The sequence below is a fragment of the Trichomycterus rosablanca genome, chromosome 4 (assembly GCF_030014385.1).
Source record: "Trichomycterus rosablanca isolate fTriRos1 chromosome 4, fTriRos1.hap1, whole genome shotgun sequence".
Lineage (NCBI taxonomy): Eukaryota > Metazoa > Chordata > Actinopteri > Siluriformes > Trichomycteridae > Trichomycterus > Trichomycterus rosablanca.
This window is the reverse complement of record NC_085991.1, coordinates 41,600,606-41,613,159: the sequence shown is the minus strand read 5'-3', so window position 1 is coordinate 41,613,159 and position 12,554 is coordinate 41,600,606. Positions and strand designations below refer to the sequence as shown.

The 12,554-nt window shown below is 41.0% G+C and overlaps 1 protein-coding gene across 4 annotated transcripts in view; it reads right to left on the bottom strand.

The window, feature by feature from the left end:
- Window positions 1-6,592, bottom strand: part of zgc:109889 (uncharacterized protein LOC553542 homolog) — a 45,123-nt gene extending 38,531 nt beyond the window's left edge. For 3 of the 4 annotated variants that reach the window (XM_062994316.1, XM_062994317.1, XM_062994314.1), the window contains exon 1: window positions 6,431-6,592. The gene's annotated coding sequence lies outside the window, so the exon portion shown is untranslated. The remainder of the gene's footprint in view (window positions 1-6,430) is intronic. The other variant, XM_062994315.1, reaches the window with a different exon arrangement.
- Between the last annotated feature and the right edge of the window lie 5,962 nt (window positions 6,593-12,554).

Below are 12,554 nucleotides of genomic sequence, written 5' to 3'. Positions count from 1 at the left end.
CCTCAACAATCCACCCAAACGTTCCCTTAACAATCCACCCAAATGTTCCCTCAACAATCCACCCAAATGTTCCCTCAACAATTCACCCAAACGTTCCCTTAACAATCCACCCAAATGTTCCCTCAACAATCCACCCAAACGTTCCCTTAACAATCCACCCAAATGTTCCCTCAACAATTCACCCAAACGTTCCCTTAACAATCCACCCAAATGTTCCCTCAACAATCCACCCAAACGTTCCCTTAACAATCCACCCAAATGTTCCCTCAACAATCCACCCAAACGTTCCCTTAACAATCCACCCAAATGTTCCCTCAACAATTCACCCAAATGTTCCCTCAACAATTCACCCAAACGTTCCCTTAAAAATCCACCCAAATGTTCCCTCAACAATTCACCCAAACGTTCCCTTAAAAATCCACCCAACTGTTCCCTCAACAATTCACCCAAACGTTCCCTTAAAAATCCACCCAAACGTTCCCTTAACAATCCACCCAAATGTTCCCTCAACAATTCACCCAAACGTTCCCTTAAAAATCCACCCAAATGTTCCCTCAACAATTCACCCAAACGTTCCCTCAACAATTCACCCAAATGTTCCCTCAACAATCCACCCAAACGTTCCCTCAACAATCCACCCAAACGTTCCCTTAACAATCCACCCAAATGTTCCCTTAAAAATCCACCCAAATGTTCCCTCAACAATTCACCCAAATGTTCCCTCAACAATTCACCCAAACGTTCCCTTAAAAATCCACCCAAACGTTCCCTTAACAATCCACCCAAATGTTCCCTCAACAATTCACCCAAACGTTCCCTTAAAAATCCACCCAAATGTTCCCTCAACAATTCACCCAAACGTTCCCTCAACAATTCACCCAAACGTTCCCTCAACAATTCACCCAAACGTTCCCTCAACAATTCACCCAAATGTTCCCTCAACAATCCACCCAAACGTTCCCTCAACAATTCACCCAAACATTCCCTTAACAATGCACCCAAATGTTCCCTCAACAATCCACCCAAATGTTCCCTCAACAATTCACCCAAACATTTCCTTAACAATCCACAAAAATGTTCCCTCAACAATTCACCCAAACGTTCCCTCAACAATTCACCCAAACGTTCCCTTAACAATCCACAAAAATGTTCCCTCAACAATTCACCCAAACGTTCCCTCAACAATTCACCCAAACATTCCCTTAACAATCCACCCAAATGTTCCCTCAACAATTCACCCAAACATTCCCTTAACAATTCACCCAAACGTTCCCTCAACAATTCACCCAAACGTTCCCTTAACAATCCACAAAAATGTTCCCTCAACAATTCACCCAAACGTTCCCTCAACAATTCACCCAAACATTCCCTTAACAATCCACCCAAATGTTCCCTCAACAATTCACCCAAACATTCCCTTAACAATCCACAAAAATGTTCCCTCAACAATTCACCCAAACATTCCCTTAACAATCCACCCAAATGTTCTAAGTACAGATTACTGCATATAGGAGTTGCAACCAAATAGAAGAATCATGTTAAATTCGAGGTTATTCAGTTGAATTACTGTCAAAATGGAATTTGCAAAGCAGGACTGAAGTTATTGAAGAGAATTTACTGCTTCAGAGAAGTGATAAGTATAAATAAATAAATGAGGAACGAACATGACAGACTTACCATTCTAGAAGATTAAAACACTTACTTAACGTTCCCTCAATGTTGAGGGGGAACGTTGAGGGAACGTTTGTGTGGAAACGTTGGGGGAACGTTGGGGGAACATACGTGAAGGAACGTTGAGGGAACGTTTGTGGGGGAACGTTGGGGGAACGTTCGCGGGGAAACGTTGGGGGAACGTTCCTGGGGGAACGTTGAGGGAACGTTTATGGGGAAACGTTGGGGGAACGTTGAGGGAACGTTGGGGGAACGTTCGTGGGGAACCGCTGGGGGAACGTTTGGGGGGAACGCTCATGGGGGAACGTTCGGGGGGAACGTTCATGGGGGAACGTTGGAGGAATGTTCGTGGGGGAACAATGGGGGAATGTTCGTGGGGAAACGTTGAAGGAACATGAGGGGGGAACGTTGAGGGAACGTTTGGGCAGATTGTTGGGAATGGTTGGGTGAATTGTTGAGGGAACATTTGGGTGAATTGTTGAGGGAACATTTGGGTGAATTGTTGAGGGAACATTTGGGTGAATTGTTGAGGGAACATTTGGGTGAATTGTTGAGGTAATGGTTGGGTGGATCGTTGAGAAAACGTTTGGGTTTTCAACAATTCTCCCAACCATTCCCTGAACAATCCACCCAAATGTTCCCTCAACAATTCACCCAAATGTTCCCTCAACAATCCACCCAACAATCCACGTTCGGGTAGATTTTTGAGAAAACGTTTGGGTGGATTTTTGAGAAAACGTTTGGGTGGATTTTTGAGAAAACGTTCGGGTGGATTTTTGAGAAAACGTTCGGGTGCATTTTTGAGAAAACGTTCGGGTGGATTTTTGAGAAAACGTTCGGGTGGATTTTTGAGAAAACGTTCGGGTGGATTTTTGAGAAAACGTTCGGGTGGATTTTTGAGAAAACGTTTGGGTGGATTTTTGAGAAAACATTTGGGTGGATTTTTGAAAAAACGTTTGGGTGGATTTTTGAGAAAACATTTGGGTGGATTTTTGAAAAAACGTTTGGGTGGATTTTTGAGAAAACGTTTGGGTGGATTTTTGAGAAAACGTTTGGGTGGATTTTTGAGAAAACATTTGGGTGGATTTTTGAAAAAACGTTTGGGTGGATTTTTGAAAAAACGTTTTGGTGGATTTTTGAGAAAACATTTGGGTGGATTTTTGAAAAAAACGTTTGGGTGGATTTTTGAAAAAACGTTTGGGTGGATTTTTGAAAAAACGTGTACATTACACGACAGGAGATACATTAGAAACAACTTTCTTTTTCTTAGAATAGCTCTTTTTTTTTAAGTAAAAATAGTTCTTGTGTGAAGCTTCCCCAGCATGAATTTTAATAAAAGTGCCTGTAAAAAATTTGGAACATGTAGCTTTGTCTCAGAAGTGTCTTTTTGTTATTACCTTATGGGATAAAAAAATATATCTAGAGATATATATCGTATATCGCCGTTCAGCCAAAAAATATCGAGATATTATTTTTGATCCATATCGCCCAGCCCTAGTAGACGTCTTTAAATCAGATATTATTCAACCTGTGGCCTTTTTGGATTCTCTCTTTTGTTCTATTCTAACTACAGATTACTGCATATAGGAGTTGCAACCAAATAGAAGAATCATGTTAAATTCGAGGTTATTCAGTTGAATTACTGTCAAAATGGAATTTGCAAAGCAGGACTGAAGTTATTGAAGAGAATTTACTGCTTCAGAGAAGTGATAAGTATAAATAAATAAATGAGGAACGAACATGACAGACTTACCATTCTAGAAGATTAAAACACTTACTTAACGTTCCCTCAATGTTGAGGGGGAACGTTGAGGGAACGTTTGTGTGGAAACGTTGGGGGAACGTTCGTGGGGGAACGTTGAGGAAACGTTCATGTGGAAACGTTGGGGGAACGTTGGTGGGGGAACGTTGAGGAAACGTTCGTGAAGGAACATTGAGGGAACGTTCATGGGGGAACGTTGGGGGAACATTCGTGGGGGAACGTTGGGGGAACGTTGAGGGAACGTTGAAGGAACGTGAGTGGGAATCTTATCTTATCTTATCTTATCTCTTACCACCACCATGTCAGTGTCACTGCAGTGCTGAGAATCATCCACCACCTAAATAATACCTGCTCTGTGGTGGTCCTGTGGGGGTCATGACCATTGAAGAACAGGGTGAAAGCAGGCTAAAAAAGGTATGTAGAGAAACAGATGGACTACAGTCAGTAATTGTAGAACTACAAAGTGCTTCTATATGGTAAGTGGAGCTGATAAAATGGACAGTGAGTGTAGAAACAAGGAGGTGGTTCTAATGTTATTGCTGATCTGCAGTACAATGTAATTCTTTTTTTTTTTTTTTTGCATTTTCCAGCTTGTTGGGAAGCTAGGGTCTGAGCGCAGGGTCAGCCATTGCATGTCAACCCTGGAGCCAAGAGGATTAAGGCCCAAGGGCCCAACAGAGATTGCTTGGCAGAGACGGGATTCAACACACAACCTTTCGATTGGCAGCCCAAAGGACTATTCACTGAGATGTAAGGAAAAAGCTTTTTAAAGCATTTATTATGAAGCAAAAAAATAAAATTAAATAAAATTCAAATGGCACTAGTGTATCTGTATTAAGCAAGCTAAGAACTAAATGCTGTTCCTCAGAACGCAATTTCAATAATGCATCATGGACCTACTTTATGCTACATGCTGATTCTTGGGAGTTGGGAGTGTCAGAGACAGTTCTCTCTTTGCATGATCTGGACAAAGTGAGGTTACTGCTCCCATTTTCTCTGGCTATATCTAATATAGAATTAAAGATTATTTAAAAAAATACTCAGAATTTTGTAAAGTTTGGGCATCAAACAGAAGGGCTGTATTATATTTAATAAAAATAGAAAAAAACAGCTCCATTAAACAGCTCTGAAAAGAATATAATGCAGATAAACACTTACTCACTGTCTTAACCGCTTATGCAGTTAGAGTCGGGGGGGGGGGGGGGGGGGGGGGGTGTTATGGGGCGCTGGAGCCTATTCCAGCTTTTCAATGGTCACACAGTAATACCCTGGACGGTATTCGCAGGGCAGACACACACCCACACCCACCCATTCACCTATAGGGCAATTCAGTGTCTCCAATTAACTTGGCTGCATGTTTTTGGACTGTGGGAGGAGACCGGAGCTCCCGGAGGAAACCCACGCAGACACGGGGAGAACATGCAAACTCCGCACAGAAAGGACCCGGACCGCCCCACCTAGGGATCGAACCCAGGACCTTCCTTCTTGCTGTGAGGCGACAGTGCTACCCACTGAGCCACCGTGCCTCCCATACAGATAAACAGTACAACGAAATTCTTTCTTTGCATATCCCAGCTTTTTTTGTTGTTTATGCATTTTCTCCCTTTTTTCTCCCTTTCAGCGCGTCCAATTGCCCAATAACGTCATGCTTCCTCTCCACCAATGCCGATCCCTGCTCTAATTGAGGAGAACGAAGCTAACCCACACCCCCTCTGACACGTGGGCAGCATGCCGTATGCATTTTATCACCTGCACTTTGACGAGTGCAGTGTAGCTCAGCGTTGTGTACGGAGAGACACACCCTGAGAGCACTCCTTTCTCATCTCTGTGCAGTCGCCATCAATCAGCCAGCAGAGGTCGTAATTGCACCAGTCATGGGAGAGAGACTCCATCCGGCTTAGTCCCGCCCATATCTGAACAACAGGCCAATCGTTGTTCATGTGGCCGCTCAGCCTTAGCCGGTAGGCAGAGATTTGATTCGATATGATGTATTCGAAATCCCAGCTCTGGTTCTGGCTCTGTTTTTTTTTACCGCTGCGCCACCTGAGCGGCCCTATATCCCAGGGTCAGTGGCTGCATGGCAGAGCTGGGATTCGAACCCTCAACCTTTCAGTTGATAACCCAAAGCCCTACCCAATAGTCTACCACTGTCCTTATCACCATTAACATTTAATAATAAAAATAAGAAGAACAAGAACAACAAGAAGACTGTGATTTTCTGGCGACCTGTCCAGGGTGTTTCCTACCTTTCGCCCATTGAATTGGACCTACCGCAACCCTGAACAAAGTAAACGGTGGTAAAACAGACAATAAATGAATGGAAGGATAAATGAATGAAGGAATAATAATAATAGTAGTAGGAATAATAATATCTGTATGCATGAACACTATGGGTTTTTTTTTTTTATAAATTTGAATAATTATGAACCAAATCTTCTCAAATCTTTAAAAAAGTATATTTGTGGATGGAATAAGAATTTATAAATAATAATAATAATAATAAAACACATTTCACCACCTACACTGTAACAGAACCCTTAATGCTAGTGAACGTAAAAACACTTAAATCAATGCCTTAAAACATACACAATGTATTATTTGTACAGAAATAAAGCAATTTCGGTACCATACACTGTTCTTATAGAAAATAATAGATTTTTATACAGATTTAGAGGCTTTAAATGATTTTAAATATCAGACAGGGAGAATTTGAGCACTGTATGAGCAGTCTATGTTTCACACAGGATTGGAACCATGCTAATCATTAGCGGTAAATCATAGTGTGACAGATGAATGTCAGAAATATCATTTGTGTTTAGATTTATTCACGTTTTTACGCAATAATACGCATTTACATGTTGTTTAGGATTTCTTATTTAAATTTAAAGGCTTCTAGTGTCGACACACAAACAGAAACAGCAATACTTGGTTAGCATTATAGCACTTCAGCGTGGCTTAATCCCGCACATATAAACCGATTAGATGAGAGTGATTTACCTGTAATATAGCAGCAAATTCTGGTCGTTATATTTCTTTTTCGCAAGCTTGTCTCTTCTTTTCCTCGTTTTCCCCTCACATATTTCTCAGAGTAGCGCGGCTGCACATTATCAGTAAGCAGAACTGTGGAAATAACGCTGACGTTTATGGTTGTTTATGGCTTCTTGGATTGATGCTCACCGTCGCCTCTCTGCATTTGTGTTTCCTTGGCAGCGTTCACTCTGCTGCGCGTGAGTAGCGCTGCAGTGCGCATGCGCATCGCACAGCGCCAGAGCACCACCCAGTGATACACAGAATAGATGCGTTCTGATGCTCAAGAGCCTCATCACACATAGCGCAGTGTGCATCTCTGTCAGTAGATGGCGCAATTAGCGCACTATTTCAATCCAGAGCTGCGAGTTGTAGTTATAATTGCAAAACCTTTCCCTTTTTATTGTACACATTAAGGCTATTTTTTTAAGATTCTGACGGTGTCACGGTATATCACGGTATTTTTTGTATGCCTGGGACCTTTTTATATGTCTGTGGCTTATTCTACAGTCATAAGTACATAGAATATAAAAAGGTTTAATTTCACCATGAATATAATGAAGGTTTTGAGTACTATAAGCTTTGCTTAGCCCCACAAAATGACACAATGTACACCGATCAGCCATAACATTAAAACCACCTCCTTGTTTCTACACTCTTTGTCCATTTTATCAGCTCCACTTGCCATTTTGAAGCACTTTGTAGTTCTACAATTACTGTTTGTTTGTTTTGTTTGTTTATTAGGATTTTAACGTCATGTTTTACACTTTTGGACCCAAAGATGGTATACCGAATGTACCGTCATTCCCAGCCCTAGTACACATTCGCTCATATTCACTCTTTGGAGTGCAAAGCATTCCAAAAATGTTGGGACAAAGGCATATTTACCACTGTGTTTCCTCAATTTCTTTTTTTTTACAATGCTCTGTGTCGCTGTAGCCATGAACTAAAATGTGGGTACCAAATCTATCTGGGTGTGGGGGGGATTGGAATTTTATGTCATTCTAAACCATTTTAAATTAACAATGAACAGCCACTTTGTTTAGCGCTTGGCAGTAAAACGTCATCAAGTGAAAATAAATAAAGCTTAACTTTTCATATTCATGTTTTACCACTGTTTTATCCTGGTTGAGGGTGTGGCGGGTCCAGCTTCCCCGGAATTACTGGGAGCGATGCTGTGACACAACCACAAAATACGCTAGTGCACCAGAGCTGGGATTTCGAATACATCGAATCGAATCTCAGCTCTGCCATCCTGCTGGGCTGGGTGGCCACATGAACGATTGGCCGTTGTTCAGGGTGGGATGAGTCGGACTAGGGTTCCTCATAACTGATGCAATTACAACCTCTGCTGGCTGATTGATGGCACCTGCACAGAGTTGGGGAATAATGCTGGTCAGGGTGTGGCTCTCCGTGCACAAGGTTGATCCGCATATCAACTCGTCTCGTGAAGGTGAAAAGATGCAGTCGGTACTGCACACGTGTCGGAGGGGATGTGTGTCAGTTGCGAAGCTCCTCAGTCAGCAGTGGAGGGTTGTATCGGTAGAGGTGAAGCGTAATGCAATCAGGGTAATTGGTTACGACTAGATTAGGAGAGAAAATTGGGGGGAAAAATAGCAGAAAAAGAGAAGAAAGTCAAATGCAAAATTGTAATACTGTTATAGAGTAACACAGTCAACAATGATAGTGCAAGTTTATTAACTAAATAGCAGCGTCACAGAAAAATAAAGTAAAATGATTCGGACAGAATTGATCTGATCAAACATTCACAGGTTTGGTATAAAATGGCAGTCTGAATGTGGGGCCGTTAATACATAGTAAATTCTAAAATTCTACACAATCACAAAACAACAAGCATTTACAGCATTTTACAGCATTTTACACAACAACATGTGACTACAGCTCCTTCAAATGGTTTTGTTTTTGTTATTTTATATGATGGATAGCATGGTGCTGTTCAAGATACGGCTCATCCTGGTCATTCTTGCTTTCTGTGCAGTATAACCTAGTGCCTTTACATTTTAGGCACCCTGTTAGATAACTGACTTTCACCTACAGTAGAACATGTTATCTGGTGAACCCGGTGACCTTGTTGCTTAAGAATCATTTTAGAGTTTATAAATGGGTCAATGACAAATATAATTTTATTTTGTTAATGCATTTTCTCCCTTTTTTCTCCCTTTTAGCGCATCCAATTGCCCGATTGCGTCATGCTTCCTCTCCACCAATGCCGATCCCCGCTCTGATTGAGAAGAACAAAGCTAACCCACGCCCTCTTCGACATGTGGGCAGCAGCCATATGCATTTTGTCACCTACACTTTGACGAGTGCAATGCGGATCAGCTCTGTGTACAGAGAGACCCACCCTGACAGCACTCTTTTCCCGTCTCTGTGCAGGCACCATCAATCAGCCAGCAGAAGTCGTAATTGCATTAGTTATGAGACTTTAATATCCGGCTTTAATATCCCACCCCTATCTGAACAACAGCCCAATCGTTGTTCATGTGGCCAGCAGGCAGAGCTGAGACTGGATATGATGTATTCAAGGTCCCAGCTCTGGTTCCAGCGTGTGTCTTTACCACTGCGCCACCTGAGTGGCCACAAATATCATTTTAAAATGGCTTTCATAAATGTATTATAACGTTTAAAAAACAAACCCAACTTTACAACTGACTATATGTTTTAAAAATGTTATGCATATTGTATCTGAAAAAATCTGTTAAAGGTTCTGATGTTTGTTTTATGTATTCATTCACTAGTTTCTGGTGCCAAATGGCAACACTTGAGTTCTAAACAGTAAACCTTGTGGGTACCGTTCTTGTCAACAGTTTTAAATCTGTAAACCAATTTCATCATGGTAGGGTGTGATAGGCCTGTCATAGTTATTAAATTATGACCTAATCACAGTTATTTAAGCTAATTGTAATTATTTACAGTGACCAAAGCTGATTTAGATGATCTACAATAAATTAAAAAATGACAATTTTAAAAAATAATTTTTACCTAATATTTTAAAATAAAAAATAATCAGCTATAAGATGCATTTTTATAATTTATAAGATATTTAAATTATTAATCACAATTGTTTGTATGGAAATTATTTACCAGCTAAAATGTCATAATTATGAATAAATGATTCCTTTCAGGTGGCATGGTGGCTCGGTGGGTATCACTGTTGCCTCACAGCAAGAAGAACCTGGGTTTGCACAGAGTTTGCATGTTCTCCCTGTGTCTGCATGGGCTTCCTCCAGGAGCTCCGGTTTCCTCCCACAGTCCAGAAACATGCGAGTGAGGTTAATTGGAGACACTGAATTGCCCTATAGATGAATGTGTGTGTATGTGTGTCTGCCCTGCGATGGACTGGCACCCCGTCCAGGGTGTTACTGTGTGCCTTGCGCCCATTGAAAAGCTGGGATATGCTCCAGCACCTCTCCCGTGGACCTAATTGGATAAGCGGTTAAGAAAGTGAGTGAGTGATTCCTTTCGGCTGCTCCCATTAGGGGTCGCTACAGTCGATCATTCATTGTCATATTAGATTTTGGTACAGTTTTATGCCACGTACCATACTGGGCTTGGGACCAGCACTAAGGGTGCACTGATATGTGTCCCCTCTAGTCTAGGTGCCATAAGACTTATTGTCCAATGATAGACAGACCATTAATTAATTGATGTTAATGCATGTCCTACAGCACAGACTTTATTCTTATTAACTGCACAATACAACTGAGTGCACAGACATGACGCCAATCTGTCACAGGGCCTCTGTATGTAGACTCCCGACCAGCAGATAACACCAATGGGGATTTAAACCCTGGATCCCAGTGGCAGTGGGCTAGCGCAGTTTATCGCTGGATCACCCAGGAGCCATAGTTGTGACCATGATTATAAAAATAGGCATGTTGTGTTATAGTCAGTTTATCATATAGTAATTCAGCTGCACCATCTGACAGTTCTTTCTTTTAGATGCATTAAAGGTATTTTCACATAATGGCAGCATTGTATGATAATGTAAAACAATTAATTATTATAAAGAAAAACAGCACGTATTGTCACTGACTCATAAATTAACACTTTTAAATCACTTAATTATAAAATAACCAAGATGTGCCATATCTTAGACAGCCAACAGGCTTTGATCAGAAATGAGCTTTAAAATTTGAACTGCTTTTCATTTTATGAATTACTTCAGGATGTCCAGTTGCATCTGGGTGATGTTTTTGATTGGGTTAGATGTTACTAGCATGTATTAGGGTTTCAGCTGTGTGGCATACTATATAATGACATTCTGCGTACTTCACCAGTATATACTGTATGATGCACATTACTCCCTTAATATACTATGCAGTAATACCTTTGGGATGAACTGGAATGTTGACCATGAGCTAGGGCTTTTTGTAAAAAGTGAAAAGTAAGAACTTTTGTAAATTGTCTTGACCTTAATGTAACTGACAAAAGATCAGCTTTGATTCCTGCAAAACACTCAAAAAATGTTAAGACATGGGGAAACAAGAGTAAAAAGTTTATAGAATATTGGAGTTATCGAACACAATAATCAGGTAAATTGGGAACAAGTGAGGGAATCATGGTTTGCTTTAAAAAGTGGTTGTAGTTCACCACTTTGTGCCAAATGTCATGCTACTGTGATGAATATAGCCTCAGGAGTACTTTAGAAAACCATTGTGAATGAACACAGGTCACCACTGCATCAGGAAATGTAACCTGAAATTGTATTATGCAAAGCAAAAGCTGTATACCAATTCTATACATGAATGCTGCGAAGTTCTCTGGGCCTGAGCTCATCTCAGATGGACCAAAAGATGCTGTGGTCAGATGAGTCTAGGAAAAACAGACGTCAAGTTTTAAATGCCAAAGACGAGAATGACCATCCTGACTGTGTAATAGATTGCTTGCAGAGAAAAGTGACAAAGCCATCATCTGTCATGGTATGGGGGTGGCATGGTGGATAAGTGCCCACAGCATCTTGTTTTTAATTGACAGAAAGACATACAGTATATTACGACTTTAGAGACACATATGCTGACCTTCAGGCATCCTCTTTCCAAAAATGTTTATGGTTATTTTAGCAAGGTAATGCCAGGCTTTATTTGTTGCATTATTTAATAGACACTGTGTGTGCTTGACTGGCCTGCCTGTCTGCCTGATCTGTCTCTTATTTAAAATGTATAGTGCACCATAAAGAGTGTCAAGCAAGAATGGAAAAAATTATAGTTGCAAACTGCAACAATATGTGTCCTCAGTTCTCAAATTATTATAATGTAATTAATATGAATGGTGATGTAACATGGTAGCAAACTTTTTAGAGTGTCCTGCAGACATCAAATTCTACATTTGTTTATATTTACATAGTACACTTAAGCTGGACAGTGAAAACAGTAACATCTTTGCCTTTGTACTTTTGGATGCTTGGTTGGTGCAGTGGTAAAACATGCTAGTCCACCACTGCTGAGATTGCAAGCTCTCTAGTTTAAATCTCAGCTCTGCTATCGGTCAGCCAGGCACCCACACAGACATGATTGGCTATGTCTGAGAGAGGGCCCGCCAAACGGATTCCTCATCACTGCTGCAACTGCGGCCACTGCTGGCTAGGAAATATCAGTGTGTGACTCTCTGTAAGTGACACTGTGCAGGGGAAAAGAAGTGGTCCACTGCTGCACATATGTCAGAGGAGGTGTGTTTTAGGCAAAGCCCTCCTCTGTCAGATATAACTGGGTTATTGAATACAACTAGATTGGGAGAAAAAAAGAAAAATGCATACAAAGAATAAAAATTTTTTCAAGAGAATTAACAAATCCCACAGAATCTTGTTTTTATTGCATTTTACAAAGTGTCCCAACTTTTGGGGTTTGTAGTTTTTTAATGCATTTTCTCCCAATTTAGCGTAGTCAATTTGTCTTATGCTGTTGGGGATCCCTGATTACAGTCGAGGTGGGTATATTGCTATAGATGGCGCCCAGGCGATCGGTGGCAACGCCAAGTTTCAAACCGAGGAGTTCAGAATCCCGGCACTGGTGTGCTAGCAGAATTTCCCGCTGTGCCACCTGGGTTTGTAGATTTTAATCTGAATGAATCAATC